Below are 21,933 nucleotides of genomic sequence, written 5' to 3'. Positions count from 1 at the left end.
CAAAACTTAGAAGTAAACTGCGTACCTCTATCTTATATGATGGATAGTGGAACCCCATGCTACCGAACAATTTCTGAGATATAGATTTTGGCTAACTTCTCTGCATTGTAAGTCACCTTGACCGGAATGAAATGAGTAGACTTAGCTAACCTATCAACAATCACCCAAATAGAGTCATACTTACCCAGTGTCTTTGGAAGACCAACCACGAAGTCCATTGCAATTCTCTCCCACTTCCATTCAGGAATGGGCATTCTCTGAAGTGTTCCTCCGGGTCTCTGGTGTTCATACTTTACTTGTTGACAGTTTGGACATTTGGCAATGAAGTCCACAATATCACGCTTCATTCTACTCCACCAAAAGTGTTGCTTTAGGTCACGGTACATCTTGGTTGCACCCGGATTTATCGAATACCTTGAACTATGAGCCTCTGTCAGAATAGTGTTGATCAAATAATCGACGCGGGGTACGCATACCCTTCCCTTGATCCTCAAAACACCTTCCTCATCGATTTGTGCTTCCTTAGCCTCTCCTCGCAATACCTTATCTTGGATTCTGCGCAGTTTCTCATCATCAAACTGTCTTCCCTTAATCTTGTCAAGAAAGGAAGATCTTGACTCCACACAAGCCATTAATCCTCCCTTCTCATTTACTTCTAATCTAATCAAGTTTTTAGCTAGAGTCTGAACCTCTCTGGCCAATGGGCGTCTAGAAGCTTGCAAGTGAGCTAAACTTACCATGCTTCCCGCCTTTCTACTTAAAACATCCGCTACAACATTCGCCTTCCCCGGATGATACAAAATAGTGATGTCGTAGTCCTTCAGTAGTTCCATCCATATCCTCTGTCTCAAATTCAAATCCTTTTGAGTAATAACATACTGTAGGCTACGATGATCCGTGTATATTTCACACTTAACCCCATATAGATAGTGTCTCCATTGCTTTAAGGCAAACACTACCGCAGCAAATTCAAAATCATGACTTGGATAGTTAAGTTCATGCACTTTTAATTGTCTCGAAGCATAAGCAATCACATTCTTCTCTTGCATCAGCACTGCACCAAAACCCGAATAGGATGCATCACAATAGACAATGAAATTCTTACCTTCCACTGGCAAGGTCAGAATTGGTGCAGTAGTCAAAAGAGTCTTGAGCTTCTGAAAGCTTTCCTCACACTCATCCGACCATACAAATGGAACATTGTGCTTAGTCAAGTTCGTCAATTGGGAAGCAATGGAAGAGAATCCCTTGACAAATCGACGGTAGTATCTAGCTAACCCAACAAAGCTCCTTATTTCTGACACATTAGTAGGACTTACCCAATTCTTCACTGTCTCAATCTTAGAAGGATCCACCATCACTCCATCCTTAGAAACCACATGCCCCAAGAAAGACACTACATCTAGCAAAAACTCACACTTGGAGAATTTGGCATAAAGCTTTTTCTCCCTCAACATTTCCAATACCCTTCTCAAATGCTCTTCATGTTCCTTCTTGCTCTTTGAGTATACCAATATATCATCAATGAATACGATCACAAAGAGATATAGATATGGCTTAAAAATCCTGTTCATCAAGCTCATGAAAGCAGCAAGGGCATTTGTAAGACCAAAAGACATCACTACAAACTCGTAATGCCTATACCTGGTTCTAAAAGCAGTCTTTGGCACATCCGTTGCCCGTATTATCAATTGATGATAACCGGATCTCAAGTCAATCTTGGAGAAGACACAAGCACCTTTTAACTGATCAAACAAGTCATCAATGCGAGGAAGAGGATACTTGTTCTTTATGGTTACCTTGTTCAACTGCCGGTAGTCTATGCACATCCGAAAACTCCCATCCTTCTTCTTCACAAAAAAAACTGGAGCACCCCAAGGAGATGCACTTGGTCTAATGAAGCCTTTGCTCAAACACTCTTGAAGTTGGGCTTTTAACTCTCTTAACTCCGCAGGGGCCATTTTATAAGGGGGTATAGAAATGGGGCGAGTACCCGGTTCAAGATCAATACAGAAGTCAATATCCCTATCTTGTGGCATACCGGGAAGATCTGCAGGGAACACATCCAGAACTCACGGACCACCGAAACCGACTCAATCGAAGGTACTTGGGTAGTGTCATCCTTGAGATGTGCCAAGAAAGCTAAACACCCTGTACTAACCATTTTCTTAGCACGAAGAAAGGAGATGATACGCACCGGATTGGAAGTGTAGTCACCCTCCCAAACTAACAGATCTGTCCCAGGCTTGGCTAACGTCACCGTTTTAGCATTACAATCCAAGATCGCAAAATTCGGAGAAAGCCAAGTCATACCCAGAATTACATCAAAGTCAACCATTTCTAAAGTAACCAAATATACATAAGTGTTGCTCCCCACAAAATTCACCAAACAAGACCTATATACTTTTTCAACTATCACAGACTCACCCACCGGAGTAGAAGCACGAATAGGTATGTCAAGTAATTCACAAGGTAAATTTAGACCATTAGCAAATGAAGAAGATACATAAGAAAATGTGGATCCAGGATCAAACAATACAGAAGCCATGCAATCACAAACCCAAAGATTACCTGTGATGACAACATCTGATGTCTCCGCTTCTAACCGCCCAGGGAAAGCGTAACAATGGGCATTCAAAAATACTAAATACGAATTCATGTACTCACTTCAATGAGAAAGAACAAAATCCAAAGTTTGCTTTATTAATCTCCAAAAATCAATTGCAAGAATCTCAAAATCTAACACTAATACACAAAGTCTAATAATACGGAGTCTAACTATGTGGTGTCTAACCTCAAAAACAATGTTTTTCAAAATATTTATAAAAAAAACAAAAACCTAATTAAACAAGGATTCTAATTGCTGGAAATCTGCCAAAACGTGGGTCGACGGACCTCGCGACGGACCATCATGGTCACGACGGACCATCGTGGACTCCGTCGTCCCATACTTGTGCAATTTATTCTACTGCTCTCTTCATTCCCCTCGACGACAAGTATGACGTACCGTCATAGGCACAACGGTCCGTCGAGGGTCTTCGTTCTAAAACACTTCAACTCTTGGAATCTAGGTACTGGGATCACTTCTCTGAACTTCACTATGAACCTGTAGGACGGACCGTCAGAGACACGATGGACCGTTACAAGCTTCAAAATCCCACACTTGGTCAGACTTCCTCATATACCTTTAGCAGCTACACTACGCTGCCACCTACGGACCGTCACAAGACCGATGGACCGTCATCAGCTCCGTAGGTGGTCTCTTCTGCATTTCTTCGCTCAAAATCTCCGTATTTAGCTTTGGACAGATTTCTTGCAAAACAAAGAGAAACTTATATAAAAAGTAGCACAAAAGGCTTTTTGACACACTAAACTTGAGGAAAAACTATTAATAATACCGTGAAACCAGGATATATCAACGGGGGGTTTCCAACAAAGCACCCAAGGCTCAAATTAGGATAATTGGCACCAAGGTTAAGGGAACCAAGGTCGGAACTATGGTAACTACAACCGTGAGGGTCATTATGTCCGAGATGGAAACTACAACCGCGACAACAACTTTAACAGGGGTAACTATGCTAATAGAAAGGACATGAATGGGCCCTATGTCCCTTCTTAAAATCGTGAAGTTACTCCTAGGGATGGTGGAGATAGTATGGCGCTAGTTGAGGATATGTTGCACAAAATGATGAGGAGGTTCGACAGTAGTGATGAACACATTAAGGAGTTTAGGTGTGATTTAGCTAGTATTGGCCAAAAAGTTAATACACATGCAATTTCAATTACTAGATGGAATTGAAAGTGGCCCAATTATTTGCGACAGTGAACACACGACAATCGGGCACTCTTCCTTGCAACAATGTCCAAAATCTAAAGAATGATGCGTGCTGTATGGCAATCACTACTCGGGGTTGTAGGCAAACCATTGACCTACTTGTGCCATCTACTAAGGAAAATGTGAGAAAGGATAATGATAATGTGGTAAAGGGAAGTGGTGAAGCAGAGGGAAGTTATGGAAAAGATGTAGAAGTACCTATCAAGGTAATTCCCATGCGTAGGCCACCACCACCCTTCCCTCAGAGATTAGTGAAAAAGACCGAGGATGATAAATACCGGTGTTTCATAACAATGTTGAAGCAACTTTCTATCAATGTCCCTTTTGTAGATGCTCTAGAAATAATGCCCGGGTATGCCAAATTTATGAAAGATCTGGTCACCAAGAAAAGATCAGTCACTTTCGAGGATGATGATAGACTGCAGCATTGTAGTGCTATTGCTACAAGATCCCTCGTTCAAAAGAAAGAAGATCCTGGTGCGTTTACTCTTCCTTGTATAGTTGGGTCATTACATTTTGCGAAAGCATTATGTGATCTGGGGCCAAGCATAAATCTCATGCCCCTCTCAATTTACAAGAATTTGGGTTTGGGGGATCCAAAACCCACTGCGGTGCGGCTACTGATGGCTGATCGAACAGTGAAACGGCCTATAGGGATAATCCATGATGTGCTAGTAAAAGTTGAGTCATTTATCTTTCCGACAGATTTTGTTATTCTTGATTGCGAGGTCGATTTTGAAGTGCCTATTATTTTTGGGAGGCCATTCCTTGATACAGGTAGAGCATTAGTTGATATGGAGAAGGGACAGATGACATTTCGGACCATAAGGCAGAGTGGTGAGCTCCAATCGGTATTAGCCATATCCCACAAAGAAAATATGAAGAAGAAGACAGAACAGAAAAAGGCAAAACAAGAGTTTATGGTTTGGGATTTGGTGCTTGTAGAGAGTTCTGGGGTGCCTTGTCTTCCGGGAAAGCTCAAGTCCAAATGGACTTGCCTTTACCTGATTACCCAAGTATTCCCTTATGGAGTTGTTGATTTAAAATCCAAGGAGGGAATGCGGTTTAAGAGGAATAGAGGTAGAATAAAACTTTATTTTAAGCATAAAGCATTGGGGAATGAAGTGATAGAGGCATACCAGCTTGATGAAGTCTGAGTAATCAAGGGTCCCAGTCGTGCCGCGACATTAAATCAGGCGTTTGTTGGGAGACAACCCAATACATATCATCTTTTTAGTAATGGTAGCATTTTTCTACTAATGGGTTTTAAATTTGCAGGCACATCACCAGGAAATTCTGCAGAAAATTACTCTGCAGTAGTCACTGACGGACACATCGACGGACCGTTGCGCCTGGGATGGACCGTCGTATGCATCCATCGTACTAGGTACGTTTTTCTGTTATTTTGAAAATAGGGCACACACTACGGAACCAACGATGCGTCATCACAACTGTGACGGACCTTCTTGGGGGAACTGTCGCGTGATTAATGAGGTATACCTGACCCGACCCGGCTGGCCCTTTTTTTTCAAAATCAGACCGTTTAAACTTCCCAACCCTTCATTTCACCCCCATAACTTCATTATTTCTCCTATTACTCTTTCCTTCTCAACTTCCACAATCTATTCCTCTATCAACCACCGATCATTGCCCTCTCACAATTCTCCAAAGCCCTAAAGTGTTATCTACTAGTGGAAACTGCTGTTGTGAGTGTCTACCTTGCCACCGAGTACTTGTGCATTTGTTTTTCTCCATTTCTAAGGTATGTGTCTCTAATTTATACTTATTTATATTCCATTTTTTGTTTACTAGTTAGTATTAAGCTTAGTTCCTCATCGTATTTTGTTTACTTTATACGATCGGTCTAACCTAGGTTACAAATGATCGAAATTGCCAAGTTTACCAACCTAGGCATAGGTGTTTTTTCCTTGCTAGTTTCCTAGGTATTTGGGTTAGACACATGTAGGTCCAAAACACTACAAGGTTGATGTGGGTTCATCGGGGATGCTTAGGGTACCCTTAGTTCTTTCACTGTCATTCAGAACGAGACCCCGATGACGCACCGTCGTACCCACCACGGACCGTCGTAGGGTCCGTTGCAAAAGTCGTCGCACCCTGTCCCAACGGACACATGTGACGGATCGTCGTACTCACGACGGTCCGTCCTGCACAACCGTTTTGGTTGTCAGAGACCCTGATTCTAAGGGTCCCTCATTTTTTCCCAAGTGTTCCCCAACGGACACATGTGACGGACCATCGTCTTCACGACGGTCCGTACTGCACACCCATTCTGGTTGTCAGACACCCTGTTTCTAAGGGTCTCACTTTTTCTATGTGTCCTTCAACGGACCCATGTGACGGACCGTCGTACCCACGACGGGCCGTCCTGCATGACCGTTATGACAGTCAGAGAACCCTCTCCTAAGGGTCTCCATATTTTTTGTCAAGTGTCCTACGACGGAGATGTATGATGGACCGTTGTACCTGTGACGGTCCATCCTGCACACACTGTCATGCTAGTCAGAGACTCTCCTTTAGGGTTCTCTATATACATAGTCTAAGTAAAATACGACAAACCTCACGACGGTCCATCATAGTCACGACAAGCCGTCACCAGGCCCATCGTGTGTCATTGTTTCTACAGCAATGACATACTAGTTTCACTGTTTTATGTCATATGGTTTCGCTTGTCTTGTTTGCCACTAATCGTACTAATATTGATCCTTTGCAGGTACTATCCACTATGGAACCCAAGCAAGACCGAATCTACGCACGCGGGCGATCAAAGTTTGTCGCCCCGTCTGCCCGCATGGTAATCGGCTCTTATGATGAGCGTGACCCTGAGTATGTGCCCCCAGGCACTTCCACACCTTCTCGTGCTGCACGTGCTCCCAGAGCCACAACCAAAAAGGTGGCGTCCTGCGTAGTCACTGCCTCCCAGTCTGATGAGGAGCGCACACTGTTCGGAACACCCTCTGGGTCAGCCACAAATGAGAAAGGAGCGTCTGGCTCATTAGGAGTATCATGGTCCGAGGAAGCCTCTGGCTCTGCTGAGGTTCCCGCCCCCGCCCCCGCTGCAGCGTCGGCCTCTTCTGATGAGGCTGACAGCTCAGACTCTACATCTGGCTCACCAGCTCAGGACCCCACCCAGCCACTGAGCAGCCAAACCGGTTGTGTGTTGACGGGCAGTTTCATGTCTACTCTGACGCCAAGTTCCTGACTGATAAAGGAGTGATGACCGAACACTCACTTTGGAGTGGCGGGTACTTACAGAGAGTCTCCCGACGATGCCGGAGATCCACAACCTCTTTACCAGGCATCACTTGGAGTGGACAGCACGTCCGTTGGGACGATACAACGAAGAAATAGTCTGAGAGTTCTACGCATCCTACGTAGCGACTCCCCGATCATAGATTGATAGGCGGGCTGCCCCCGCTAAACAGGCCCCACTGGAGCAGGTCCGAGTACGGGGCGTACAGGTTGACATTTCCCTGCACGCCATCCACCGGTTTCTATACGGCGAGAGTGTTGATGCTACTCGGACCCCCCTCACTGCCGCGTTTGACTACCGCTGGCAGATAGTTAAGGATGACCAGTTCTTGCGCGATCCATCACTGAGAGAGACCACCAAGAGGTGGATGGCCTTGCACCTGTCAGTAGATGGAGAGGGTGCCGATTGGGTGACAGAGCCGAAGGGGGCCATCAAGAAGGATAACCTCACGTTCACAGAAAAAGTTCTTGTAGCTGCTTGTCCGTCACTGCCTTTCCCCCACAACTGCTAATAACATCATTACCTAGGATCGAGTAGTGTTGATGGCGGCGATGATTGTCGGATTCGAGGTGGACTTCACATGGCTTCTCCAGGTAGTCATGCACGAGAGGGCATTCAAGGTCACTACTACCTACCCTTTCCCGTTCATGATCTTTGCCCTTTGCAGGTCCACAATTGTGCCCATATGGCACGTAGATCAGCTTAAGAACCCGCAGGGCACTGTTGTCGTCGGCCTCATCAGAGATGAGGCCAATGAGTTGGCTCCACGTAGAAGGTTCCATCCAGAGCTGCACCCAGTTGCTGATGATCTTGCTGATATGGTAGCCCAGGCCCGCACAACTACACAGGCGCCCACTGACACCACCCCGGTCGAGTCTATCCCGGGTAGTATCATAGCCCCGAGCTACTCTCGCACAGCCCCTCTACCGGCACTGGTCCGGCTTGCTAGGGTCCGAAAACTAGAGGCACAAATGGCCACTCTTCTGCATCATATCCAGGCATGGATGCAGAAGTCGATGACAGAGTCCGAACAGCGCCTCGATAGGAAAATGCTGCAGTTCACAGAGCGGGAGATCGCTGAGGTTAACCAGTGCTTGGACGCCTTTGAGTTGAGAGTGCTAGCATGACCAGCCCCTCCGGTGGATGTATCGACTCTTCAGGCTTCAATCGACACTCTTTGTGCAGACATCGACACAATCCTATAGGTGTGGGTGCAAGAGTCTGAGGCCCCTTCTGTCGAGTCTGCTGAGGACACAATATTGGCGGCCTTGTTTTCTACATCAGAAGTTCAATCACCTCCCCCGCGAGAGAGTGACAAGAAGCATAGGGGTCGAGCAGAGGACGAGGCGCGAGCAAGGAAGAAGGAGCGTCGAGAGATGGAGGCTGCGAGGAGAGCCTCACTTGCTGAGGAGGAGGCGCACAAGATCAGAGCATCACAGTTACCGGCTGGGGCGTCTAGCTCCCGCACTATAGAAATAGTAGGAAGCACTACTGATGGTGCGGTTGTTTCTAAGGACAGCATTGAGGGTGTCCTGATTGCAATGGACGTGGGTTCTAGGGAACCGGACCTACCAGCTTTCTGATCGACGGTGCTTTGCGCCACAGGTTTGCTTCACCTACCACTCTAATATTTAGATTTTTATGCATTGGGGACAATTGCATATTTTTTTGTTGTGGGTGGGGTAAATGGAAAGTGAGTGTTAGGGTGAAGTCTGAGTAGCGTAACTCACTATCCTCTTTTGGAGTTTTCTCGCATGTGTTCTTTTTCCCCAAAAGACTGATTACTTTTTCTGCTGAATCAGCATGTTTATATCTTTTGTACATAGTTCAAGTCTGCAGCATGATGGCTAAAATGATATCCTGATAAACTGGAAAATAATGCATGACTAGGCAGAGTAACTGATCATTGTGTGGCTCTAAGCATGAAATAGAGTTCCATCATTGCATTACCTTAAGTCTAAAATTCGAACTAGGTATCTGATAATCTGGTATAGTGATGAGATGTCAAGTTAGTGTGAGGAAATTTATGTAGTCCACTATTTGTACTGAGCTAGAACTTGCCTGGTTAGTCCTGCTAAAAGTAAGTTGTAATAGACACTTAGAAAAGGATCATAGGCACTTATTCAATTTGACCCATTTCTAGGCTAAATAAAAGAAACCAAATGAAATTTATCCCTCTTTGATCCAAATAATCTGAGCTTAAAATTAGACCTTTCTTTTTCACCCCAACTGATCTTTTCTAGGAACAATGTGTTGGCCCTGGTCCTTCCTTGTACATGTGCACCTCAGCTTATGCCAAAAGCATAAGTTGAGGGTGGATAATGCATAAACAACCTTTGTTATGGCCCTGACCCAGCTTTGGGTATTGTGTACCTTGACTCATGGCAAAGCCATGAGTTTAGGGTGGCTACTATGAGGAATGCCCTGGAAAGTGGGGTTGAAAGAACAAAGAGAAAGAAAGAACAAAAGTAAAATGACTCAAGAATTATTTGAAAAGAAAAGTAAAGAAAAAGAAAAATACACAAGAAATACAAGCAAGAAAAGAAGAGAGTCACTTACACAAATGAAGAAAGAAGACAAAATAGCAAGGTGAAAGAAAATGAGAAACTAGGCGAGATAAAATGAGAGATAGTGGAAGGTTTAGCCGATATGTCAAGGAGGGCAAAAAGTCACTAAAGTATACCAAAATATACCTTAACTGACCCCAAGCCAAATGATTGCAAAGGATAAAACATGGATACTATAGTACAATGATTGTGTAGTGAGTCATAGTGCGTCGCTTGAGGACAAACAACAAATTTAAGTAGAGGGTGTTGATATACCGTGGTTTCACGGTATAATTAATACTTTCCTCAATTTTAGTGTGTCCGAAAGTCTTTTAATGCAAATTTTTATATAAGTTTCCCGTCGTTTTGCAGGAAATCTTTCCAACGATGAACGCGGAGATTCTAAGTGAAGAAATGCAGAAGAGACCACCTACAGAGCTTTTGACGGTCGATCGTGCTTATGACGGTCCGAAGGTGGCAGCGTAGTGAATCTACTGAAGGAAGATGGGGAAGTCTACCAAGTGTGGGGTTACGAAGCTTGTGAAGGTCCGTCGTGCCTATGAAGGTCCGTCCTACAGATTCGTCATGAAGTATAGAGAAGTGATCCCAGTACCCAGATTCCAAGAGTTGAAGTATTTTGAAACGAAGACCCTCGACGGAGCGTTGTGCCTATGATGGCCCGTCATACTTGCCGTCGAGGGGAATGAAGAGAGCAGCAGATGAAATTGCCCAAGTATGGGACGACGGAGTCCATGATGGTCCATCATTACCACGATGGTCTGTTGCGAGGTCCATCGACCCAACCACGTTTTGGCAGATTTCAAGCAATTAGAATCCTTGTTTAATGAGGTTTTTGTTTTTTTTATAAATAGTTTGAAAAATCTCATTTTTGGGGTTAGACGCTATGAGATTAGACACCAGATAGTTAGACTCCATATTGTAAGACTCTTAGATTGTAAAATTCCTTATTGGTGATTTTTGGAGATTAATCAAGCAAACGTTGGATTTTGTTCTTTCTTATTGAAGTAAGTACATGAATTCTTATCTACTATGTTTGAATATTGTGTTTCTGGCTATGAGTAACTAAACTCCATAACTAGGGTTGTTGGAACCATAGGCAAATAATGAGATAAACCCTAACTGAAATAACAATTCTGGAATAGTGTCTTGCATGTATTAATAATTCTTTCGCTAAGAAGTCTTTTTAATGGATGGCTAACGTTAGAGCTCGCCTTAATGCTACTTGCCGGACCAAGGAGGTAGATAATAGGAAAAGAATTATTAACATAGATTTAGTGTATACTACCTAATAGGCTAGTATTGATTGGTAGGAGGTGATAACTTAGTCAAATATCGAATACGATGCTTAATATTAGGTAAAGATAAGGGTTAGGATAGCAACACACGTAGCCGGACCAAGGTGCAGAGTGAGATTTTCTAGATGCCGGACCAAGGATTTAGAAATACATAACTTATCACTTTGAATGAAAGATACTAGGAAAGAATTGTTATAGTTAGAGTTATCAAGTTATGAACCTTTGGGGAACATATAAACCCTAGTTACTTTGATTAATTGATTAAAACCCAACATTCAAAGCTGTTACGTGTCTCTTTCAAGTTTGTTATTTATTTTCACTTATTTAGAGATAGAAACCCCCCTTTCTAAGTTTTTACTTTCCAAGGACGTCATTGACAAAACAATAGTAATAGCAGGTTGAAGTTAGGTCTAGACTATTTTCCTCGTGGGAACGATCCCAACCTCACTAGTTGGGTTATTTACATGACACGTTCGCTTTACTTCTTATTTGAGAAGTAAGTTTGAGTGTATCAAAAAACTTAACAGAGCAATGACATTAATTACAAACAAATATTGATACTAAAATAAAGTTAACAAGTGAGCTAACTACAATGAAAAAGTACAAATCATGAATTTAACGTGTTGAGTTTGAATATTGAAGTATAACTAAAAACCCAATCAAATGCACTACGAGTTTGAGTATGGGAGCTACTATAACCGACCTAAAACCATTAGAGATAAATATAGAGATAATTGTATACACCCCATCAAGAGGACCCAATATGCCTTTCCAGGGGTATAAAGGCTTTAGTGGCGTAATCATTAAATCGTATGGCCAATATAGGGGACTTATAATCTTATGGGAGCACCTACATGTGGGACTATGAGGGTACGCTGAACCCAAGTCCAACTCCGTCCTAAGTCTACTCTCAAGTAAATATTTGTATTACACAACATATTTAAATACTGGACAACTCAATATTCTATAACGGAAATATGAGAATACAACATTTAGGTACATTTACTGAAACATTCAAAACTTGAGCATGTATATATGTTTAACTCACCTAGCAAGTGAAATTCATTAACTAAGTGAATCCACAGAAGTAGGGTAAGTAGGGTTGTAAGTTTCATGCAATGAAGTATACAACGGTCATATAAACATGATAATTGATGAATAATACAATAACAACTAAATCACAACCAATGAATATGGTTTTAGAAATCATATGTCTAAGAAAGATAAGAAAAATTAAGAATCTGACTGAATTCTCATGACTTAGAGGATGAAAGAAAACCACTGGTAAAATCCCACATGCCTTGTGATGAAATTCTTAGAGAAATAATTTGGTTTTCGAGGCTGATATGAAGAAAACATCTAGCTTGTTTCTTAGGGATTGTTTGACTTTTTCTACTCTTTTTCTCAATGTTTTTGTGAATATATAATTTGGGGTAGCTTTAGACTAGTTTACTAGTCTTAAACTAAGTAAAACAACATATTTTAGGTGTTACAAAATGTATTTTTAATTTCTAGCGCATAAGGAAAACACCACAATGATCCTAACTTAAAATTTTGTGGGGAGTCTTCCATTTACCCAATGATGGATCATGAAAGGTACCACGACCCTCAAATGGACCGTGGTTCTGCACCAGTGACTACTGGTTATGAATATTTCCAAACACAAGACCTACCACGAGCCGTGCGAAATAACACAAACCATTAAGGTCACTGTGGTTCTTCACTTAGGCTTGGGCTTTTTTGGCTTAGGTTCGCACACATCATATCGGCCTATCACAGAGACCACGACCCACAGAGGGCTTTGTGATTTTATTCCTAATCTTGGATGGTTGTTTATTTCATCCATTAGCATTCCCATTACTATAGAGATGGTCCATGGCCATGAAGAGTTCCGTGATCCACCAATGCGTGAGGGTGCGCACAACGATGAGGGTGATAAACCATGGTCCTTATCACAAACAGTGAACCCCTACATGGTTCAACAATTTGTTATGCTTTATGCTACAAATTTCAAGTTATTTATTTGGTGTTACAGACCTTCCCCATCATAAACTAGTGAACATGCACTAAGGAACAAAGGTAAATTCAAGAATTTAAACTCTCAGAGCTAGACCTACACAGTATCAAGATAGTGTGACACAAACGGGTAGTAGGAAATAACTAAGAGTTTGTCATGATTGCTCCACTGGTTGTTTCAAGTGTGGTCAAAATGGTCGATTGATAAAACAGTGCCCTAAACAGGTAAGATAAAAGGCATTGGGGGTGTAAGACCCCCTAAATTATTTAGGGTGTCTAGAGACTAACATGTTACTATAAAATTGTTAAAACCTTAATAAAGTGCTTTTAAATATGCTTGGGAGATTGAAACTCATTTGGAAGTCAAACGTCAAGGGACGACCAAGGAGTTCGACGACTAGTCACCTAAGGGGCCTTATGTGGTTTTATGTTCTAATGTGTGTCTAATTAGTTTATAAGGTCTTTATATCGGTAATTATGATGTTTATATGCAGTATATTTAGTTTCAATAAGTTTAGAGGTTAACCATCCAAGAACGTCCAAGACATTCAAAAGTTATCCCTTGAGACATGCATGTGTATGTCTTTGTGGTGCCTAGCATGATTGGACGTGTTAAGTGTACTTTTTTGGGTGAAACTCATGAAAAAGGTACTTGAATTTTTAATTTTTATATTTACATTGAAAACTCCCCGGTACGACTCCTCGAGGTCCACACAAGAAGGACCCAAATGTTGTCGAGACACTGCCTTGGCAGTATCAATCGACTGAACCAAATGATGCCTCGTCAGTCCACCAAAGGCCCATCGATTGTGAGTAGTCGATGAAAACTTACACATTTGAAGGCTCAAGGAAGTGGTCTAGCCTCGGACTCAAATGATGACCTATAGTAAGGTCCGTCGATAGACCTACTAGGCGTCGATGGGTCCGTAGATCCAGGTTTTTAGAATTGCCATGCACGCTGCCTAATTATGGGGTGAATGCGAAATTCACCCAATGTTCTAACCTGACCCTATTAGGTTTATTTAACTACATTTGTGGTAATTACGTTGATAAAAAACGTGAATATCCCATAGCAAATCCTCCATTAAAAATCAAAACCTCCCTCTCCCAAAATATCTTCTGTAGAAACCTCCATTGAAGGTGAACTTCAAGGTCAGCTTGTAAAATGATTTCAATAGGTTCTTTACAAATTTTTTAGTGGATTATTAATCTAATAAAGGTATGGGGATCCTTCATCTCTAGTTAATCTTCCATCTAAAGAGTCCTCTTCAATGTTTTCAAAAAAATGCCATGATCAAATTTCTCCTTCTTTAATCTATCCATGGGTTCTTTCTTAAATTGATTTCAAAAACATAATATTAATGTGTTTATTATTATATACTGATTCGTACATGATTTTCAGTCCAATTGCATGATTAAACCTGTGTGCTCTCACAAACTCAATTTTAGCCTATGTATGGTTTTATGATCTTGATCTTATTTATATCGACTTGTAATTCAATTATGTTAATATGCATATACCTACTGCCTAATATTTTTATTGATGATGAATTGTTGAGAATGATCCTTGAGGGCCATGTTTGAAGGTTGTGAATAAGGCTAGTCTATCATATAATAACTTGTGATCTTGACGTTAGGATGGTTGTTATGTGACTCGATCATGGTGAATTGTCTTAGCTACAGCCTATATGTGTAATGTTATGATAATAAGGTATAATTAATCCAATATGAATAGAGAACAATTGAATAGGCAAAGATTGATTTAATTCTTATAGCTATAGACTTGATACAATAATGCATATGTTGTGATCTTTATTCTAGAGTGGATGAAGCATAATTTGTCTATGATGTTCTATATATTTATCTACTGACCTAAATGTATATTATTGATTAAATATAATTGATGAACAAGACAACAGAAATTGGTTGATGATCTATAATTATCTACTCTCTAGTCTATATGTAATGTAATGTGTTATATTGTATTATGATCTTGTAGAAACTTGTAGATGGTTTCTTTCATGATTAAATGTATATTTAGATACTTCCCTATAATATATTCATGATGAAAAGCGTGTATTGATCAATGATGATCAAAGGAGGATGAAAGGTTAAGTATAGCTCTTCCTCTATACTTTACTATATTATTGTAGTTGATGAAGCCTTGTATGGCATTGAGTTGTATTATCCACTTATGGTGGTAGTGTTTACTTTATTATAATTATTTATATGTTGACTATGGCATTTAAGGCAAATATATGAATATATGAGTGTGTGGTTATGATGATCATACTATGTGAAGCTTATGCGTACTTTCCTATTCTAGTTGTGATATAGGGTGTACGGCTATTGTATAAGCATGTGTATATCTATGTTAGGAATATGTGTAGGTGATGATATTAATGAAGTGTTAAGGATTGATGACCCGTACCCATGTACCCCTATGTAAATGTGTGAATAGCTAATGTTAGTAGTCTTAAAGTTTAATATGAAGTTAGCTTGCCTCCTATGCTAAATTGTGTTGTGTGGTCTATGCTTGGTTGTGCATTGTGGTCTTAAAAGGGTGGCTGAGTGTATTTTTATAGCCATTATGTGATCATGTTTACCAATGTACACATACTCACAAATTATACATACTTACAATGTAGTAAAGGGTCATAGTGTCTAATGAAACGTTGTTCCCATATTCACCAATTGTCTACTTCTATGCATGTAGAGTAAATGTATGTGAAGTATGTTACGTATTCCCTTAACTGTGATGACTTTATCGGTGTGCCAGTATGGACAAGGGTATGAGACCTTGTCTATGCATTGCACAAGTGTACCTTGATAGGATAGTCATAGGTTTGGTTATGTATGTTTATGAAAATGAATGTATGGAAATGTTATGAATATGACTTATATGATATATTGTTAAGTATATAATATGATGGTGTATTAATGTTCATAGTGTCATTGTTTTTTTACATGAAAGGATTTTTCATATAGTTATACCGATAGGCTTATGCATTGATATATGACCATGTATGATATTTATGTGTTATATGAAATGTTTGCTCTCATATAAGTACACACACGTGTATGAAGATATTGTTTATGAAAGGTCCTTGGAAGGTGTTCTCATGTGTACCCTACTACTAGATAGGTCCTTACATATGCTATGTCAGTATGAAAGGATTTCTCACATGATTTACGTGATGAACTGTAATATATGACCTATGAGCTAAGAATATGACTAGCCAATCTTCGAAGACTAATTTCATAAGATAAAGTTAATAAAGACTTTTCAATAAATGAAACTTAGCTTAGCACCTAGTGAACTTGAAGTGAGGGGTGTCCGTTCCCATTGGAGGAAGACAGGTCACCATAAGCCTCATGAGGTGGATAGCCAACAGGCATAGAGTTGATGTATGAATGATGATTTCCAAGTTCCATAAACTATGGTAGCCACATAGGATCTAGGAAGTGAACTCACTAATATGCTATCATGTGTTAATGTTCTACCTTGGCAAGGTAAGAACACCTTCCATTGGCATAAGACTCTACAATACCAAATTCCATATAGCACGCATGATCTTAGTGTCGGGTAAGACTATAGTTTCCCTGAAGTAAGTTTAACAATGGAAGTAAAGTAAGGACTCTAACTAGGATAACCATAGGGTAGTTGCTTAGTGTGGGTGGGAGTATGGGACTTCACCTATGCATTGCACAAGTAGCTCTTGAAGTAAATATTAGGAAGGTGTTCGAATGCATGTCTCTATGTATATGTTCCTTATGCATGACATTGCAGTAATTTTCTAGTTGTTGTGATGAAATTCATGGTATGAGCCCTAGTGGGTCTATGTCATGTAGTCTTATAATTATGTGCATAAGTGGGTCTTAATGACCATATGATGCTGGTCTTGCTTGAATAAATTAAGTTGTCTATTTGGCTTTGTTGATGTATGAAATAGAGTGTTAAGGCTTGTGGTATCATGATAGGTCTACGCAATATGTGTGTGCTTATAGGGCTTCACATGTACATTGCAGTAGTATATTTAGATTGAGATTATGTGTAGGGTTATATAAGGTTCTATGTGAAGTGAAATAAATATATGTGCAAAGTGGATAGAGTTCACTATAAGGTCCTTGAGGTCTTGGTTTGAATGTGTATATCATGTGCTTTACTTCTATGATGATATATAATGAATTGTGTAGAATGTATGCATGGTTTCCTTATGTCCTTAATGTTATGAAATGCACCAAGTATCGCTTGAGGGTTTACTTGGGATGTTAATGAGTTAAAAGAAAGATTAACTGTAACGAGGAAAAACTTACTTTAAAGTGTGAGAAGCTTACTGTAAAATGCTCCCAAACGTGGCTTAAATTTTTTGTGTGATTTTATATGACATTTGGCCTTTGAATTTTTCTACATGAAGTATGTGAATGATATAAATGCTATTGTACAAATGTTTTATGATATTTTCACAAAAATACATGAAAAATGATTTGAAGAAAATGTCCCTTTTGAATGCATGTTTTTGCATGGTAGGCAAACTCAGTGCATTCTTGTACTAACTCCATTCTTCTCTAGTTTTTCACACGAAGTGTAGGTTATGGATGGTTAAAGGATGTCACTATGACTGAGGATCTTGATATGTGATACCCAAGCTCAAGGAAACAAATCCTTAAGTCCAAGGATGTCCTATGTCTAGTTTACTATAAATTTCTCTATAGGTTTACTTATGTATTATGTTATAAGGGTCGTGTCCCTAAGGTACTCTTATGATGTTAAGTCTAGTATGGAAAATAGATACTAGAGTGTTTAACTATGTATTATGATATATATATATATAGATATATGTATGTATATATATATATATATGAAGTATTTTTCTAGCATATGACGTGCTATGAAAATTTTAATTTTTTCGCAAAATTTACCTATGTCAATGCGATGAATGATAACTATGGGCTTGTATAAGACCTCCCAGAGGTTGATTACGCTATGTTACTTCTAGGGGGTGCTCCCTGGATGTGACAGGGGGAAATAGAGCCCAATAATTTTCAGTGGCTTCACCAAATAGAGTTGTACATAGAAGAGCTACTTCAAAGAAAAACAAGGAGGAAACCATTTGTATACTCTAACTAGTCGTCAAGAGCAAGATAATTTTCCATATGTTGTCACTAGTATTATCAAGAATTTACTCTTGATGTATATGATTTTCTATATCCTAGAGCGAGTCTATCGTTTGTGACTGCTTATATTGCCATGGCTTTTGTATCCTTCTTGATAAACTTATTGAGATGTTTAATGTTTCTACATATGTTGGTCAGTCTATTCTAGTTGATAGATTTTATCGTGGTTGTACCATTACCATTAATCAGAAGGACACTATTATTGACTGAGTTGATCTAGACATGGTAGATTTTGATATAATTCTAAATTTGGATTGGCTTCATGCTTGATATGCCTCAGTTGATTTTAAAAGTAGAGTAGTTATGTTTGAGATTCCTAAAGATACAATTATAGAGTGGAAGAGTTGCTCAACAATGCCTCAGGATAATTTTATTGCATAGATTAAGGAAATAAAATTTGTTCCCAAGGGGTTCATCTACAATTTAGTTCGAGTTAATAACTCTAGTGTTGAGACATCAACTTTTCAGTCAATTCCAGTTGTGAGTGAGTTTCTAGAAGTCTTTCGAGATGATCTTCCTGGAGTCCCGCCTAAAAGAGAAATAAGCTGCATTATAGATGTTCTTCCAAATATTCATCCTATCTCTATTCCGCCACATTAAATTTCTCTAGATGATTTGAAAGACCTTCTTGTAAAAGGTTTCACTTTACAAAGTGTCTCATCTTGGGGAATTTAGGTCTTATTTACGAGGAAGAAAGATGGTTCTCTTCGGATGTGTACTAACTATGGCCAATTGAACAAGGTTACTATCAAGAATTAGTATTAACTTATGTGAATTCATCATATATTTGATCAAATTCAGGGTTTTTTCTAAGATAGACCTCATATCTAGATCTAATCAACTGAGAGTGAGAGAAAGTGACACCCCTAAAATAACTTTCAGGATCCACTTTGGTCATTATGAGTTTCTAGTCGGATCTTTTTATTTTACTAATTATCATGTATCTTTCATGGAACTTATAAACAATGTATTTAATGGTTATATAGATATGTGTGTTATTGTTTTCATTGATGACATTTTAATCTATTCAAGGAATAAAGAAGATCATGCTAGTCATCTCGGATTAGTTCTCCAAATTCTCAAGGATAGAGAGTTGTATGCTTTATTTGGTAAATGTGATTTTTGTCTATATTCTATGGAATTCTTAGACCACAATGTTTATTATGATAGAATTCGAGTTCAAACACAAAAAAATGAGGCAACATAGAACTGGTCTAGAGAGAAATCTCCAACTGATATTAGGAGTTTAATGGGATTAGATTGTTATTTTTTGGAGGTTTTTCTAGGTCTTCTCATCTATTTCATCCCCTTTGACTAAGATAACTTAGAAAACAATCAAGTTTCAATTTTCTGATGCTTGTGAGAAAAGCTTTTAGGATTTGAAAAAGGGTTGGCTACTACCCTAATGTTGCCCTTGCAAGAAGGTACACAAGGATTTTTGGTACATTGTGATGCGTCCAAAGATGGAATGGGTTTTGTATTGATGTACAATGACAAGGTTATACCTTGTGCCTCCAGAGAACTTAACATTCATGAGAGAAATTTCCCAACCCATGATTTCGAGTTGGCTTTTGTAGTATTTCCTTTTAAAATATGACATGACTATCTTTATGATGTTCATGTAGATGTCTCGACAAATCACAAGATTCTTCTGTAAATGCTTTGTCAGAAAGAGATTAATCATACAAAGGAGGCATTGGAGTTATTTGATGATAATGTTATGAGTATCCTCTATCACCCAGGTAATGATGATTGTTGTTGATGGCTTGAGAAAGTTCTTTGTGGGTGGTATTGTGCATGTTAAGGAATGAAAGAAAGATTTAGTAAAAGTTCTGCAAAAACATACACGATTGGGAGTCCGGTTGTATTCAAAAAAACGAGGAGTGATGGTGATGAATTGAGATGAATCATCATTAGTGTATGAAATGAAAGAGAAACAATATCAAGACCCTCTTTTTCTTAAATTAAAGTCAAATGTTCATAACAAGAAAGTGATGGGTTTTGAACAAGGGGGAGATGATTTAATGAAATATCAAGGTAGATTGTGTGTATAAAAGGTGGATGAGCTTCAAGAGATGATCGTGTGGGAAACTCATAACTCCATAGACTCTATCCATCTAGATGATCGTGTTTAGGGTACAAACGTCCATATAATACTCCTCAAGAAACCGTAATAGCCCTTGAGAAAATCCACAATGTTGGCCAAAAAGCTGCATGGGCAGCTTGATGGACACCAGATTGACACCTCTTCAACCTATTGACGCCCCACCGAGAAGGGTGTTGATCCACACTTAGTCATGGGAGATTATCCCCAAAATGGAAGTCTATGAATTGTCGACAATGCAGCATCACGCCCCGTTAACCCATTAATTGTCCGTTAATGGGGGGTCATCAATCTCACCTAGAATTCTATCATTGTTTCGGCCAAAACAAGGGTGGTTTGGTAAATTCCACCTTGGATAAATAATTGTGGGGACATTTTTTTTAATTTTTAAAGGTATTTTAAGTATATTAAAACAAATACACCCTCAATTAGACTAAACCACCGTAAACTTTTCCCTTCCAAATATATTCTCTCAATAACGCCATTGAAGGTCTAAGTCAAATTCAAGATAGGAAGAGGGATACCAAGTGATTTCTTTTTCAATTTTCATGGGATTTATACTTATAAAGTATGGTGATTTCATCTGTGATTCTTCTATAATTTAAGGAGCTAATTCAAAGGCTTTTAAAAGATCTCAAAACCCTGTTTTGAATTCTAAGCATGGGTTCTTGCATTAAAAAGTTTGTTTGGATGATTTATGATGTTTTCAATGTTAATTGATGGTTTATGATCAAAATCTCCTTGGAACAATGATCTTCCTATTCCTTTAATTTTTGCTTATGAATTAAGTTTGATAATTGTGATTGGTTATGGATGAAATTTTATTTAGATTGCTTGATTTTATGGATTCTCATTGTTATCTCTCTACATATGTTAAATTTACATTGTAAAGATGAGTTGATAATCTTGTCCTTATGGACATGAAGATCGGTAAGATCTCTAGTTATGATTAAAAGGATGGTGAATTATGATATTGTAGAACGGTGAGTTAATTTAATTGCTTAAGTATAGTAGGATTGCTTGTTATGGTTTGATCAACTTTTAGTGGAGGTGCTTACTTGTTGTTCTTATCTTATTGTGATCTTGATGTCTTTATGATGTGGGTTGAAGGTTTTTTATGTTTAATGTGGAAAATAAACATATTGTGAAGTTGTGATGTTATTATTAGATTAACTTGTTTAAATCTATGTGATATTGAGAATGAAAACGTGTTCCTCTAAATGTTTGTATGTGATGATGATAGACTATGAAGAGTCTTTACATGTTAATATGGTTTCTTGTTTAGGTAGACCTTGTTGTCCCTACTTAATACATGAAAGTTAAATGAATGTGAATGCTTGACTTGGTAGGCTTAGGCACCCCTGTCATGAATTGTATATATGAATGGACGTCTAGGATCAGTAGACCTAAAGTAGGTACCCTTCTATGAAAGACTATTATAGATCTTTGAATAAGAAAAGAAGGTTCATAATGAAATTGATTATATAGACCTAGTATGGTACCTGTTTCATGAATGAGCTATCCTAATAAACCTTTATCGGTAGACCCTTGTGGATCCCTTCTTCATAGTGGTATTATGAATTGGTAGGGCATATACATTGTACCTTATCACATACAATTCTTTAAATGAACTTACTATATGAAACCCATGGGAAAGCTTGAGTGGA

This window comes from Solanum lycopersicum, chromosome 7 (genome assembly GCF_036512215.1).
Source record: "Solanum lycopersicum chromosome 7, SLM_r2.1".
Classification (NCBI taxonomy): Eukaryota; Viridiplantae; Streptophyta; class Magnoliopsida; order Solanales; family Solanaceae; genus Solanum; species Solanum lycopersicum.
The sequence above is the reverse complement of the archived record's forward strand: the minus strand, read 5'-3'. Positions refer to the sequence as shown.